We start from the raw sequence: 14,908 nt of genomic DNA, 5'->3' as shown, positions 1-14,908 counted from the left end.
TGTATTTCATCATTTCATTTGTGAAGGTTAATTGTCATTATGCGTACGTGGCCAGGTCACTAATATTTAACTAATTTGCAGTTGCGAGCAAAACATCTTGGTGTATTGAAGCGTGAGATCGCATGACTATTAGGCAGCGTTTATTCTAACAAAGGCAGCGGGGAAAAACGCGCAGCAGAACTCAGTGGTTGTTGTCCAGATGTGGCCTCGGCAGTCTGAAAAAAGGAAAAAGGCGTAGGTGGAGGTGATGTGAATGTTGTGAAGACTATCCGGGAGGCTGGGGGTTTCGACATTGAGCAGGGCGTTTTCTTTCCCTCTCCCCGTCTCCTGCGCTGCTGAGCTGCAGTGTCGCTCATTCACGTGTTAAACGCAACTAAAGGCTGATTTATGGTCCCGCGCAGGGGCGAAAATCCCGGGGGGGACAGGGGGGACAAGTCCCCCCCATTAGTAAAGCTGTCCCCCCTTAGAATAATTTGAGACAGAATTAATAATTTTGGAACAATGCAGTAGTATTTAGTAGTGATGCACCAAAATGAAAATTTGTGGCCGAAACCGAAATCGAAAATAATAATAAACAGTAAAATCTCATTACACTTAAAACAGGACTCATCACTGGAAAAAAACAACAATTTTCACCTGTTTCAAGTAAATTTTCACTTGAAATAAGTAGAAAAATCTGCCAGTGGAACAAGATTTATCTTCTCATTACAAGCAAAAAAATCTTGTACCACTGGCAGATTTTTCTACTTATTTTAAGTGAAAATCTACTTGAAACAGGTGAAAATTGTTGTTTTTTCCAGTGATGAGTCTTATTTTAAGTGTAATGAGATTTTTTTAACTAAAAATGAGACATTTTAACTAGAAATAAGACAAATATTCTTGTTAAGATTTTGGGTTTTTGCAGTGTATTATGTCAGATGTGCTGTATTATTGCCACCTTCCACCTAATACCATTGTTTTGTATTGCTCTAAGAAAAGTCTTCTGCCTGTTTGCGAGATAGAGATGGAAATGTCAAAATGCTGTATTAAAGGAAGGCTAAAACTTTTATTCCTTGTCCCCTCCTGGATTTATTCTCTAAAATGTTACTGTTTATTGTCCCCCCCAACTATGAAACAGGATTTTTGCCCCTGGTCCCGCGTCATACCAACGCAACGCAGAACCATAATTCAGGCTTAAATGACTAATATGCTCATCGGTCATGGTTCACTTGTGGTGTGATCGAGGGGACCAACTCCGGGTGGCTGGGAGAGCACATTTGCAAGAATGAAAAGGTGTTCACGTGTTAATGAATTGCTGGCAGGCCGTTTGGTGTGAGTGGATGTGTCTGTCATCAGGCAAACACACTGGAGTCGTTTGTCAAAGTGACATGTAGTGCTTATCAGATCAGCCGGGTTGTGCATCTCAGGGTGGAGAGGACAGGAAAAGGAGGACGACTGCATATTATGCTCCAAGTGAACCTGGCCTTTGCACTGCAACGGTGCAAGATGACCTGATAAATTGAGCATCGACTTCTTCACCTTGTGCCTCCTCTCACCTCGGTTTAGGAGCAATTGGCCCTCTTAGCAGTCACGCCACCATTTCAAGCCACTTTTGATCACCATGTGGAGCTTGTTGTGCATTTTATCTTAGTTCTTTGGAACTGCAAGCCGGCCGAGGATCAAAGGAGTTATGTAGACATGAGTTATGTTGTCACACTGGAATTTCATCTCTTACAGTCGCCAGGATTGACGAATGAAAGGCAAAGACCGCATTGGATGTTTGGGTTTAAAGCCACTTAAAGTGAATGCAAACACACCTTTGGCGTCCTTTCATACTGAGTCTGATACAATTGTTTCAAAATGTATTAAATCCCAGTTGACTGCAAAAGCCACGTCACACTGTATAATTGAGGTCAATCCATCAGGTCATTCTGTGATGCCATAAACACTTGAATTTGTGATGTTTTTTTACTCTTTCCACACCTTTCTTTTAGTTTGACACTTGTCTGTACATCTACATAAAATCTAGGCAGGGGTTTGATTTTCTGGAACATGCCGTCCCTCAGATTAACACAAGGATGGGGTAACTCAAGTTAACTCAACTCTTCTCTTCTGTTTTTTACTTGCCTTGCCTTTTTTGATTCTTAGATGGTCGTTTATACTTGGCAGCCCGTGTGAAGGCTTTGTATCGGCGCTGCATTGTGATGGCTGTCTGCCGTGTTTGTCAGACTATGGACTTAATGTTTGTCCATTGACCCTCTGCATTGATCTGTTCTGTCAGTTACTTCCCTGTTCCCCGGCGAGCAGCCGCATGCTGCCTCCCCGCTCCTCACTGTGACCGCACATGTTTCCACGTACCATCTTCATTTTCTGGAATGAAGATGAAAGGGCGAACCCGTGAGTCCACATAGTTGTTCTAGGTGTGTGTTCCATATGTGCAGAGATGTCTCCAGATGCTGGGTGTCCATTTCTCCACGCAGTCTGGCTGCTGCAGGAGCAGCAGTTTGATTTGATTTAACTTCTGGATAAACTTCTGAAATATAAATCTAAAGCTCTCCTTTAAAACTAGAAACGAGGGGGGAAAGACTTTTGAGAACACAGACGGTTTTGCTGAAAAATCATTACCTTAGTCCTGATGTTAATATTTAAAAGAAGGAAATGTATAATAGCTGAGTAAGACATTTATCGCATCAGGACATCACATCTTTCTCTCTTTCCAGCCTGCACTAGACGCACTCAGCTCTTGTAGTCCAGCCACTGAAGGTGAAGTGTACCTGTATGTTTCTGCTATAATTAGAAAGCAAGAATAGACTTGGCATGCCACAGCATCACACCGCAACATCCTTTGGGAAAAGAAAATGTAAAATCCTCCTATACATAATAATTATTGTCCTTTGCATAAAACAAGAAAGGTGCAAAACTATTTTCATATTCCCAGAAAATAGATGCAAACAAAGTACCTGATTAGTGCGGTTGATATGATTACTTTCAGGAACATTTCAGATTTGAAACTATCTTAAGAGACTTCATGGCTGCTGCTGCTCCTGCTGCTTGCAGATTTTTTCATAAATGTCAAAGTCCTGATTCAGTTCAGTAGAAACAGAGGCCATGAACTTTTGCGTCTATTGACAGTAGTCTGCACAACATACGGTAGTCAACATGTACAGACTTATAAGGAGGCAGTGGCGACTGGAAGGAGATGCCTGTATAAGTGATCCGTTTTAAACACTTTCTGTAAACTTGCAAAGTTTTATTCTTTTGTTTTGTCAGTAAGTACTTGTATTCACACTATCACTGGAGGCAGTATGAATGATTTTATTTTGTTCAAATGATTTGATTCAGTTTCATTTGAAGGAATGTTTCGCCTAGCTTTAGTATTGTCACATGCAACGCTTCTGCCGCCCTGCTCTTCCAACCGGTGGCACCTCAAAACACTCATAGCACCATTGTATTGCTGTCTGAACGTATTAACATGTATCTGCGTGCAAAATTTGCCAGTGATATCTGGTATTCTGGCAAGTCGCCACAGATATTGTTCGTTTCTTTGATGGCGCCCGATTGCACCATCTTTAACCTGTTTTTGAGGTTTGAAACGCATGTTGTGACAGCTTGAGTCTTACACTTAATGAACCAAATTAGAACCTGTCATCCCCATTGATGCTTCAACCGGTAATCTGCTATCCCAGGTGTTTTAATGAAGGAAAAGTAAATGGCAAAGGTTATTTGCATTATGCCACAGGCATCAGGATACTAGTGACTAGTGTTGTTTGTTTGATGCACCCTTCATTATGGAGACCGCCATTGCATTCTCATTTTGTGTATACTAAGACAGAGTGCTGATGGGGGATTCTGGCTGATGCAAAGAATGTCCCTACTTGCTCAGGAGTAAGGGTGTGTGTTGGCGTGTGCAAGTGTGCATGTAGAGGGGCACAGAAAGGTAATAGAGAGGGAGAAACGAAGCAGACACAGCAACAGGGAGAGAACCTGTAGCACTTTTAAAGACGGATAACAGATGGTTAGGTTATGCATCTAACACTCACCCTTGGTGCTTCTCAATGTATTAACTGTTTTAACAATTGCCTCCAAAAAAGCTGTTCTGCTATGAGAAATACCCAAACTTTTCATTTTGCCATCTGTCCCTAAATTAAAGCCTTGGCCTTAATTCTCATGCTTTCCGATTGGTATGCATCTTGACAACAGTTACAGAGCAGTCGGTAGTAAAAGCAGTTCAGACCGTCTGTGAAGGCACTCCTGTCCAGTCGCTATCACTCTGACTTCACTTTTTCCGCTCACCAAACCTCCCACATGATTTAAGTCGAAAGCTTAAATTCAGGCCCTGGGAAACATTTTAGTGGGAAACAAGTGCTGACTCTGTCAAAATGTTTGACAGATGTTTAATTTTTTTCTGGTACATTTTGGCGCAGTACTTCATTATCTGCTCATAATTTGCACATCTGGGAATGTTCCTTAGTGGGTGTCTTTTTTGTAAAAAAAAATTTGTATTGCATTGGATTAAGTGGCTTGATTGAGGCGTCTTTGTGAAACAAAGTACAGAAGGTCTCTGAGTGGCCACGCTGTGTAATGATGCATTGGATAACTGTTGATTTTCCTGCTTAATGAACCCACCGGAAAAGCGTGCATGGGCCGCAGCTCCAACCGGGTGTGTGCTCCTTGGGTTTTGCAGGCTCGCTAACAAACCTGTTCATCCGTGCAGATATAATGTTGATCCGTCTCCCGACCGAGCGCCTGTGGTAGTATACCGAAACTCTGTCTCTGCCTACGTGTACATTACTAAGCCTCGTGTTTACGAGTCAGCTGGAGAAACGTATGATTTGGGATAAATGACTGCTTGCACTAGCGCACAATAGCCAAAGTGGTGACACAGCACAGGATTGTGTTTATGAGCTTTTTTTTTTTATTTCACACTCTGTGCTTGGCCTTTATTTGTAATCGCAGAGTCAGTGATTGATTTTTAGAAATAATGTGAATACGTCTGTTATCTCGATTAAGAACTGAAATACCGTGAGAAGCAGAAGTAATAGAGAGAAATACGAAATAACAAGGAAGTGGAAATATATACAACACTATTGCTGATGAAACACTGACCTTCATATCAGGCGTGCACGGTTGCAAGGATATGAGATGCTAATCAATCTGGGATCTCACAAGCTAGAGCGCCGGTGTTTACTCACTCTACGCTGTGCAACGTGTGGTGCTGTAAATAGGTTGCAGGGGTTTGTGACGAGTTCTGTTGCGTGCTGAATGAAATTGCTGACGGAGCTCAAAATAATCACTCAGGAAGGATGTTTGTGGGAAACTGGAACACACATGGATCATACGGGAGTGTGTGAAGCTTCCTGTTTAGGCCCGCTGCTTTGTGCCGGGTGTCTCACATAACACACATGGTGAAAGTGTGCCTGGCCATGCATGAGTGAGGCTATTTGGTTTCCAAATTAATTAAAATCCTCCGTCTCCGTGTCACGATAGAACAGCATGTTCTAAACCAGGTGTCCGACTGTCCTGTAAGTTTCGTGTGTGTGCTCAGTCACGGTTGCCTTGTGCTGTGTCAGCACCAGTAACGGTGTGCCTGAAAACACTCATTGATTTTCTGTTCCCTCTGCGTGTTTTCTTTCTTATTCTTCCCTGTTCAATATGGCGATTTACTGCGGCAGCTGGGTAGAAAACACACCGCAGTAAATTTACCAGCTCTGAGTGCTGAGTTGGCCTCCTGCAATGCCTGCACACACACATGCACACACACGAGCAAAAGCTTACAATTCAGCGACTGTGTTATTTCAGTCTGATTGAGATTTCTAATCCATCTGCCTTCATACATTCAGGAGGCAGCTGATTGCTGAGAGATAAATGAGGAATTCTTGCTTAGATGAACCGGCGCAGGCATACGACGACCACGGCGGCTAGTTTATCTGATTTTAGAGTCAACAGACAGACAGGCTGTGACAGAAGAGTGAAAGAAGTCATAGAAAAAAGGAGGGGAATTAAAGCTGCAAGCAGCAATGAACGGGCCCTCGCACTCACGGCCACCGCCCCCCATAAGCATATCAGAAACGACACCACCCACGACTTCCTATGTCAAACCATTCAAAAGTTAAAGCAGAAAAAAGGGACAACCAATCAGAAGAAGGGGCGGGGCTAATTCAGGCCAATGAAGGTCAAGGACTCCATACAGAATCTGATGACACCACCCACGACTCTCTATGTCAAACCATTCCAAAGTTATAGCAGAAAATCGGGACAACCAATCAGAAGAAGGGGCGGGGCTAATTAAGGCCAACGAAGCTTAAGAACTCATTACAGAGTCCCATGACACCACCCACGACCTCCTATGTCAAACCATTAAAAAGTTATAGCAGAAAAAAGGGACAACCAATCAGAAGAAGGGGCGGGGCTAATTCATGCCAATGAAGGTCAAGGACTCCATAAATAATCTGATGACACCACCCAGGACTCTCTATGTCAAACCATTCCAAAGTTATAGTAGAAAATCGGGACAACCAATAAGAAGAAGGGGCGGGGCTAATTACGGCCAACGAAGCTCAAGGACTCCATACAGAATCTGATGACACCACCCACGACTCTCTATGTCAAACCATTCAAAAGTTATAGCAGAAAATCGGGACAACCAATCAGAAGAAGAGGCGGGGCTAATTCTGGCCAATGAAGGTCAAGGACTCCATAAAGAATCTGATGACACCACCCAGGACTCTCTATGTCAAACCATTCCAAAGTTATAGCAGAAAATCGGGACAACCAATCAGAAGAAGGGGCGGGGCTAATTAAGGCCAACGAAGCTTAAGAACTCATTACAGAGTCCCATGACACCACCCACGACCTCCTATGTCAAACCATTAAAAAGTTATAGCAGAAAAAAGGGACAACCAATCAGAAGAAGGGGCGGGGCTAATTCATGCCAATGAAGGTCAAGGACTCCATAAATAATCTGATGACACCACCCAGGACTCTCTATGTCAAACCATTCCAAAGTTATAGTAGAAAATCGGGACAACCAATAAGAAGAAGGGGCGGGGCTAATTACGGCCAACGAAGCTCAAGGACTCCATACAGAATCTGATGACACCACCCACGACTCTCTATGTCAAACCATTCAAAAGTTATAGCAGAAAATCGGGACAACCAATCAGAAGAAGAGGCGGGGCTAATTCTGGCCAATGAAGGTCAAGGACTCCATAAAGAATCTGATGACACCACCCAGGACTCTCTATGTCAATTTTTTATTTATCACCAGGCCTGGCTTGCATGCAAAATTTGGTGACATTTGGAGATCTATCAAATATGGACCAATCAGAAGAAGGGGACGAGCGCTTTTTCGCGTCTAGCGTCGCCACGGTAACACTTTTGAAAGAGAAAAGTAATGTGCGTCGTTGCAGGACAGAGACGCACATTTTGATGTAAAAAAAAAACACAAAAATTGCTGACAAAAGTTTCGGGAAGCCAGGCTCGAACTCCCGACCTCTGGCACCAAAGACCGCTATGATCTGGCTGAGCTACGTCTCAGCCATTGCTTTTGCTTTGACTTACTGGCTTAAGAGAGACCAACAGAGCAATAAAATGACTGGAACTTTTTTTCATAATTTTTTAAATATTTGTAAGGTATAAATATTAGTAAAACACTACTATTTCATTTATTACTCTTTCTGTAAGCATTCTACCGAGGTTCTAACCGGGCTGAGCACGGGACTATTTCTGACATCACCACATTACAACAGCTGATCGGTCGGGGGGCGGGGCCGTCATCACCCTACTCGCCACTGATTGGTCGGGGGGCGGGGCCGTCATCACCCTACTCGCCACTGATTGGTCGGGGGGCGGGGCCGGCAGACGTTTGAATCAGGAAGCGGGAGTCAAACCATTAAAAAGTTACAGCAGAAAAAAGGGACAACCAATCAGAAGAAGGGGCGGGGCTAATTAAGGCCAACGAAGCTTAAGGACTCATTACAGAGTCCCATGACACCACCCACAACTCTCTATGTCAAACCATTCAAAAGTTATGGCAGAAAATCGGGACAACCAATCAGAAGAAGGGGCGGGGCTAATTAAGGCCAACGAAGCTTAAGGACTCATTACAGAATCCCATGACACCACCCACAACTTCCTATGTCAAACCATTCAAAAGTTATGGCAGAGAAAAGTATTCTAGGGGGCGCTGTTGAGCCGTTAGGCCACGCCCATTAATGCAAACCATGAAATATCACATTTATCGCCAAGTCTGGCTTGCATGCAAAATTTGGTGACTTTTGGAGAACTATCAAATATGGACCAATCACATGAAGGGGGGGCGCGCCTTTTGGCGTCTAGCGTCGCCACGGTAACACTTTTGAAAGAGAAAAGTAATGCGTGGTGTCGCAGGATGTAGACGCACATTTTGATGTATAACACACCTGGGTGCACGTTACGGTTCGGGCTGAATTAACTGCCGAAGGAATGGCATAAATTTCGCCAAAATGACACAATTTATTCAAAATGGCCGACGTCCTGTTCGGTTTCGGCCATGGCTCCAAGAGACTTTTCTTTAAGTTGTGCCATGATACAGGTGTGTAGCGATTTTCGTGCATGTACGTCAAACCGTATTGTGGGGCTTGAGGCACAAAGTTTTCCGGGGGGCGCTCTTGAGCCATTTTGCCACGCCCATTAATGCAAACCATGAAATATCAAATTTATCGCCAGGCCTGGCTTGCATGCCAAATTTGGTGCCTTTTGGGGAACTATCAAATATGGACCAATCAGATGAAGGGGGGGTGCGCTTGTTGGCGTCTAGCGTCGCCACGGTAACACTTTTGAAAGAGAAAAGTAATGCGCGTAGTCGCAGTATGGAGACGCACATTTTGATGTATAACACATCTGGGTTCACGATACGGTTCTGGCTGAATTAACTCTCGAAGGAATGGCATATATTGCTCGAAAATTACGCAATTAATTCAGAATGTTCAAAATGGCCGACTTCCTGTTCGGTTTCGGCCATGGCGCCAATAGACTTTTCTTTTAGTTGCGACATGATACAGGAGTGTACCAATTTTTGTTCATGTACGTCAAACCGTATTATGGGGCTTGAGGCGCAAAGTATTTTCTGTCTGAACCAACAAGATGAAGGGTGGGCACGCTTTTTGGCGTCTAGCGTCGCCACGGTAACGCTTTTGAAAGAGAAAAGTAATGCGTGTGGTCGCAGGAGGGAGACGCACATTTTGATGTATAACACACCTGGGTGCACGTTACGGTTCGTGCTGAATTAACTGCCGAAGGAATGGCATACATTTCGCCAAAATGACACGATTAATTCAAAATGGCCGACATCCGGTTCGGTTTCGGGCATGACGCCAAGAGACTTTTCTTTAAGTTGCCCCATGATACAGGTGTGTACCGATTTTCGTGCATGTACGTCAAACCGTATCGTGGGGCTTGAGGCACAAAGTTTTCAAGGGGGCGCTGTTGAGCCATTTTACCACGCCCATTAATGCAAACCATTAAATATCAAATTTTTCGCCAGGCCTGACTTAGGTGCAAAATTTGGTGACTTTTTAGGCATGTTAAGGGGGGCAAAAAGGCCATCACTTTGTCAGAAGAAAAATAATAATAATATTAATAATAAAAATTCCTGCAAATACAATAGGGCCTTCGCACTGCAAGTGCTCGGGCCCTAATTACAGACTAGATATGAACATGTAGAAGAAGCAAAAGTGTATCTGGTGAAGCCAAGTGGTGACGGTCAGAGTTCATCTGCTGGATTAGTGTTGTATACCGGTTCCAGGTGTTCCAGATGCTGTGATTGGGCAACAGATGTTTTGCCTGCCCTGGTTGGCCAGTCCTTACACTTTGGCTGCCACATTAAGGCATGTTGGGATTGGCTTAAATCCCCCCCCCCCCTCTTTTCAGGTGCTCTTGCTTTGATGTAGAAGTGCATGTGTGTTTTTGTGCGGAGATGGATCCATGGAAACTTGATTTTTAGACCAAGTTAATTAGGTCACCTTTTGTTCTAGAAACATTTTATAAGACACATTACCCACATTTGTTCATGCAAAGCGCACTCATGCACCGCTCCAGTCGTGACTGTTACAACCTGCAGTGCGTTCTGTTTGGTTTGCACCAGTATAATGTCAACTGCAGCATTCCATGGAGACACTTTTTTTAATGAAATAATAAAGATGAGTGTTGTGATGGAGAAGAGGTTAGTACATGTCTGTGTTTGTATTTCTGCTTTAATCCTGTACCATCTTACCTGTCAATTTCATTTTGCCAGCATTGCATTTTTTTTCCTCCTTTTTTAGAAAAAAAAAACTGGCTTGGCTGAATAAACATAGATCCCACTCTATCTTTGCTACAAAATCAGACCATTGTGATAAGTTTGGATTCACTCCTAAAATGTTGTGCTATTCTTTTCTCATCTCACTTCCAACATATTTACTTCTTGTCCTGGTCCTCCCTTTTGCAAACTCTGCAAATGAAATAAAACGCTCATTTTCAACACACCTTCTAGGACATCCCCCTCCTATAATCAACACTTCATGGTTGCGGCATATACAATGCATGTCATGCGTGCATGCACAAGCATCTCCACTGGACAGGGATTTAGTACTGGTTACAAGATAAGTTGTCTTGCGTTTGTGGGTGTTTATGAGAACATCTTTAAGGGTGTATAGAGCTATATGAGGACTAACGGGCTTGAGACAAAGCCCAGGCGTATCCTCTGCAAAACAATCAATAGGAGACAAGTCATCTTCCTGTAAATAAATAAGAGGGGCAGAGAGAGAAATGAGAGAAAACGCAGTAGTAGAAGGGTTGGCTGGTGATCCCGAGGGGCGCTAGAGAAAAAAGGTTGTGTTTGAACAGCCCTCATTTTGGCCAGAGTGGGGAAGGAGAAAGAGCCGGGGCTCCGACCGAGGAGGGGAATGAATGGAAAGAGGAGAGAAGATCTGGGAAACACGCGAGTCCACTTAGATGCCATGATCTGTCTGCTCACGTCAATATGCATGTGTGTTTAACACCCACTTCTCTTAGCCTTATCTCCGTCTCTTCCTCACTCCTTCCCCCTCCATCAGCAGCGTCTCCCAGCACGTAGGCACAGTTGGTTGCTACGGTTACTGAATTGCCCCCATTTTTTTCTGGGTTTGTGAGGAGTAGACGGGAAATGGGAAAGAATAATGTAGATTTACTTCCCCTGTAGGCTTCGGTTAATCAGGTTAGCACTCGCGTACACATTCAGACGGTGGCCTTTTCACGTTTATTCTCTTTCTTGCTTTGGATCTCTGCTGCTCTTCTTCTTTTTCATTCCTTCTTTTTATTGCTTTCTTTTTTGGTGGTGTTATTGCGGTTCCCTCTCCCCCTCAAGCATGTAAGTGTGTGAGACATTGCAAGGTGCCGTTTGAGGATAGGCCGATATGAGATGCTGCTGCGGTTTTCTGAAAACAACACTGATATCTTACACATGATATCTCTGATGGCCTTTTTAAACTCGATAAACAATTAGCAGAAGGGTGTACGTGTCCTGCTGATACAAAGGGGGAGCATTTCCGTCTTGTGACGGGTTCTCCTGTGCTGGAACAGAGCAGTCACAGCACACTGGTGCTCTGTGTTCAGGTTCACACCTCTTCTAATGCTGTTTTAATGAAGCCATTCATCACTTCTTCTCAGCTAAATCTGCATCATTCACACACACTCTCAGCTTCCTGCTTTCTCCTTTCTTCTATATAAACGAGGTTCGAGAACACCATGTTCTCCCCCCTCGTTGCTATGTGGATGCACCACTTCTATTTTGGTTGTTCCCAGCATCAGAGTTACACAAGTGAGGCTTCTCCTGTTTTCCCCCCAGTATTTCACGCAGGCTTAGAGGCTGATTTTTAAAAGGGGCCGACTTCTACCTCTTTACTTCAAATCCACTTTTTACGTGGGAGGGCTGCAGTTCTTTTTCCCACGGTCAACACACATGCGCTTCAAATTTACCGTCTGATTATTGAAAAAACATGACACACTTTCCGACGAGGAGCATCCCCTGTCCTCTGATGTTGAAAAGACTCTTCCTTTCTTTTCCTCCTCCAACCTCCTGCTATCTAATGACCTTGCGCTCGGACCTGGTGTATTAACTCTACACTCATGCATGTACAGTGTTTTCACTGCGGACATTGAAGTGACTGCCAGCGCTTTATTTAGGAGCAGCAACGAAGATGAGGAGATAAACTCACCCTAATATGCTGGTTGATGTAATCAGTTTTAAGACTCTGTCATAACCACACACCCGGCTTGCGTTCAAAAAATAGGTCCGTTGTCTGGGTTTGGTTAACAGATGAATCGCAAGCTCTCATTTCTTGGGGTGACTCCCACCCATCGGTTATGGAGAGTCCCTTTCCCTTGAAGCAGAGTTGCATAGACGAGTGACTGAACTGTTTCCCCTACTAAATAGGACACCCAAGAAGCAGAGACCACCTCCTTGCATGGGGCAACATTTATTTGTAGAGTTTCTCTTATCACACTTCTTTTAAATAACACTCACTTTACAGTGTGTCTATGGAAAAACCTATGTTCATTTGACCAAGGATCCCGTGTCACTTTGGCTTCAACATTGTCCCAAAGATGATCCTGAGCCATCTTATTCTGCCTTGAACTTGCAAGATGGAAGGTGCAGGGGGTGAAATGGGAAAGAAGACGTTTCTTGTGGACAAGAGGTTCACTGATTCTGGGAGTTTTCTGAGTGTGCTCAAACAACACGTTCAAAAGATATTGAAAAGGGGAATTATGTTGTTGCTGTGGAAATTACTTGGGAAAATATTTTGGAAAAACCCAAACAACTGGGTCAATTTATTAATGCACTTTAAGTGAGAAATGTGGTTCATATATGTGGTTGAAATCTCCAAAGTTAATCATGAATGCACTCGAGTGTCCCACAATGCACACAGAGGGCGTGGCTGTATGAGCATACATTGCATTCCTTAATGCAGTTATGTATTTCTTTTGAGCTAGCATGCCACTGCTGCACGGCGCCATGCCTGGTATGGATGAATCCACCCAGAAAATGTGGTTTACCTGCAGCGTGCTGTGTGTGCTCAAACTGACAGAAGCTGGAGGCAGAAGCACATACCTGAGGCCCGATATTTACCTCACTGCAGGAACCTGTTAACTCCCCGGGTCTCTTGATGTGCCTCTAACTGAGGCATGGCCAGGGGGAGAATGGTGTGAAGTGCAGGCTCATATGCTTCTCCTGCCAAAGTGTGTCTTCAGGCTGCAAATTAAAGCTGTCATATGCAAAAGAAAAAGGGACTGGGTGGATCTTTGTTGTGCTCACGCAGTTTACCAAATCTCTCGTCAGCTGAAGTTTGAAGAGCACAATATTGTTGCCACCATAGTTTATTGTAATGAGGATAATCCCAGTTCTACACTTGTATTTAAACTCTGCTGTGAATGATAAATGCTGAGCGACAGATGCTCAGGTTTTGTTGACATCGTGCTGGAAACCTGTTGATTCGGTATATCTGAGCCAACATGCCTCCAAAGGTAAATATTTTATTCACTGATTTATTTTCTGTTCTCACTTTTGGTAATCTAAATAATTTAAGATGTGTGACTTTTTTAAAAAAGTATTTAGCAGAAATTTATATAATAAACAGCGTGGTAACCTAGCAACCACACTGTTTTACACATCATTAATGGTATTTGTAGGTATGGTATTCTAACCTGCACAATGACAAATCTTTCACTTTGCTGGGTATCTGACCCCCTCAAATGGCCCCAGTAACAACTGCTTGGTGCAGATTCACCATGTAATACTGCATATCTCTATGGACTTTGTAACATGCATTAAAGACCCTAGTTTGCATCAATTTCATAAAACATGCCGATCATTCCGACAATATGTAGAACTAAACCTGGAAAATGTGTGTGGATTTTGGTGGTGACGGCTGTATTTTGTTGGTTGCTGGGCAACATTGTGGTGTTTGTTTAAGAGTATTGAAAAATGAGGGCCCTGTAGCTCTGTCGTGGTAGTTTCATCCATCATCTAATGGTATCCATTTAAAGCTCTCAGGAGCCTCTCTGCATAAGTTAATGCAAAATGTGTAAAAGAAGCTTCTGTCCGTGTTGCTTTTGGTTGTACCGACATGCTCTTTTAGTATAACATAAGATCTGTATGGGAATACTAACAGAGCTGCTTCTACTTGTGCTGGCAGTCTTAAGCAGAAAGGTTTAAAGTTGGCAGCAAGATCTCCTATCGCATGGAGCACAGTCCCAGGCATGTTTGCAAACTGCAGTTGTGCAACTAAAAAATGTGTACAAAGGAAGATAATGCCAGTCAGATGGTATTGGTGAGCGCTGTTCAGAACACAGAGTATCTTTGTGATTCAGTGTCAAGTGTAAAAAAAAAAAAAAAGTTCAACAAGCACAAATGGTCGGGACCCTAACGGGGACTGATGAATTCCTCCATGCAGGCTTGTAATTGATGGAGGGATCTTCTCCATCAGTGTACTTTTCCTTGTGCACTGAACCCACAGTGGTGTGTAAAGAGTATGAGCCCGCCTGCACTGTGGGATACCCCTCTCAGATTACTGCCTTCGCCCATCCCCTTACCCTCCCTCTGCTCCCCTCCTCCCCTCCACACATTCCACCGCAGTCCATGTGCTTCTAACAGAGTGGAAATGTGAACGTCGCACTCTTCATACATGCGCGCGCACACACACACACACACACATTCATTCCTGTTGTTCAGTGGCCCACACGGTACTGGACTCAGAGTGTTCACATGCTGTACCCTACTTAATGTCTACAGGAAGGAAGTAGAGTTCTGCCTGGACCATTGATTAGCTGAAAGTGGAGACAAATAGGTTCTTCTTGGAAATGAGCAAAGACAAGTCCTGAGTGTTCAGCTGCTGAATATTTTGACAAAGAGAAGAAGAAAGCATTGAGAGGGGGA

The 14,908-nt window shown here is 43.7% G+C and overlaps 1 protein-coding gene across 2 annotated transcripts in view; it reads left to right on the top strand.

The window, feature by feature from the left end:
* srgap2 (SLIT-ROBO Rho GTPase activating protein 2) overlaps positions 1 to 14,908 on the top strand; it is a 65,088-nt gene that overhangs the window by 833 nt on the left and 49,347 nt on the right. The window lies entirely within an intron of this gene.

Source organism: Cololabis saira, chromosome 8 (genome assembly GCF_033807715.1).
Source record: "Cololabis saira isolate AMF1-May2022 chromosome 8, fColSai1.1, whole genome shotgun sequence".
Classification (NCBI taxonomy): Eukaryota; Metazoa; Chordata; class Actinopteri; order Beloniformes; family Belonidae; genus Cololabis; species Cololabis saira.
The sequence above is the reverse complement of the archived record's forward strand: the minus strand, read 5'-3'. Positions and strand labels throughout refer to the sequence as shown.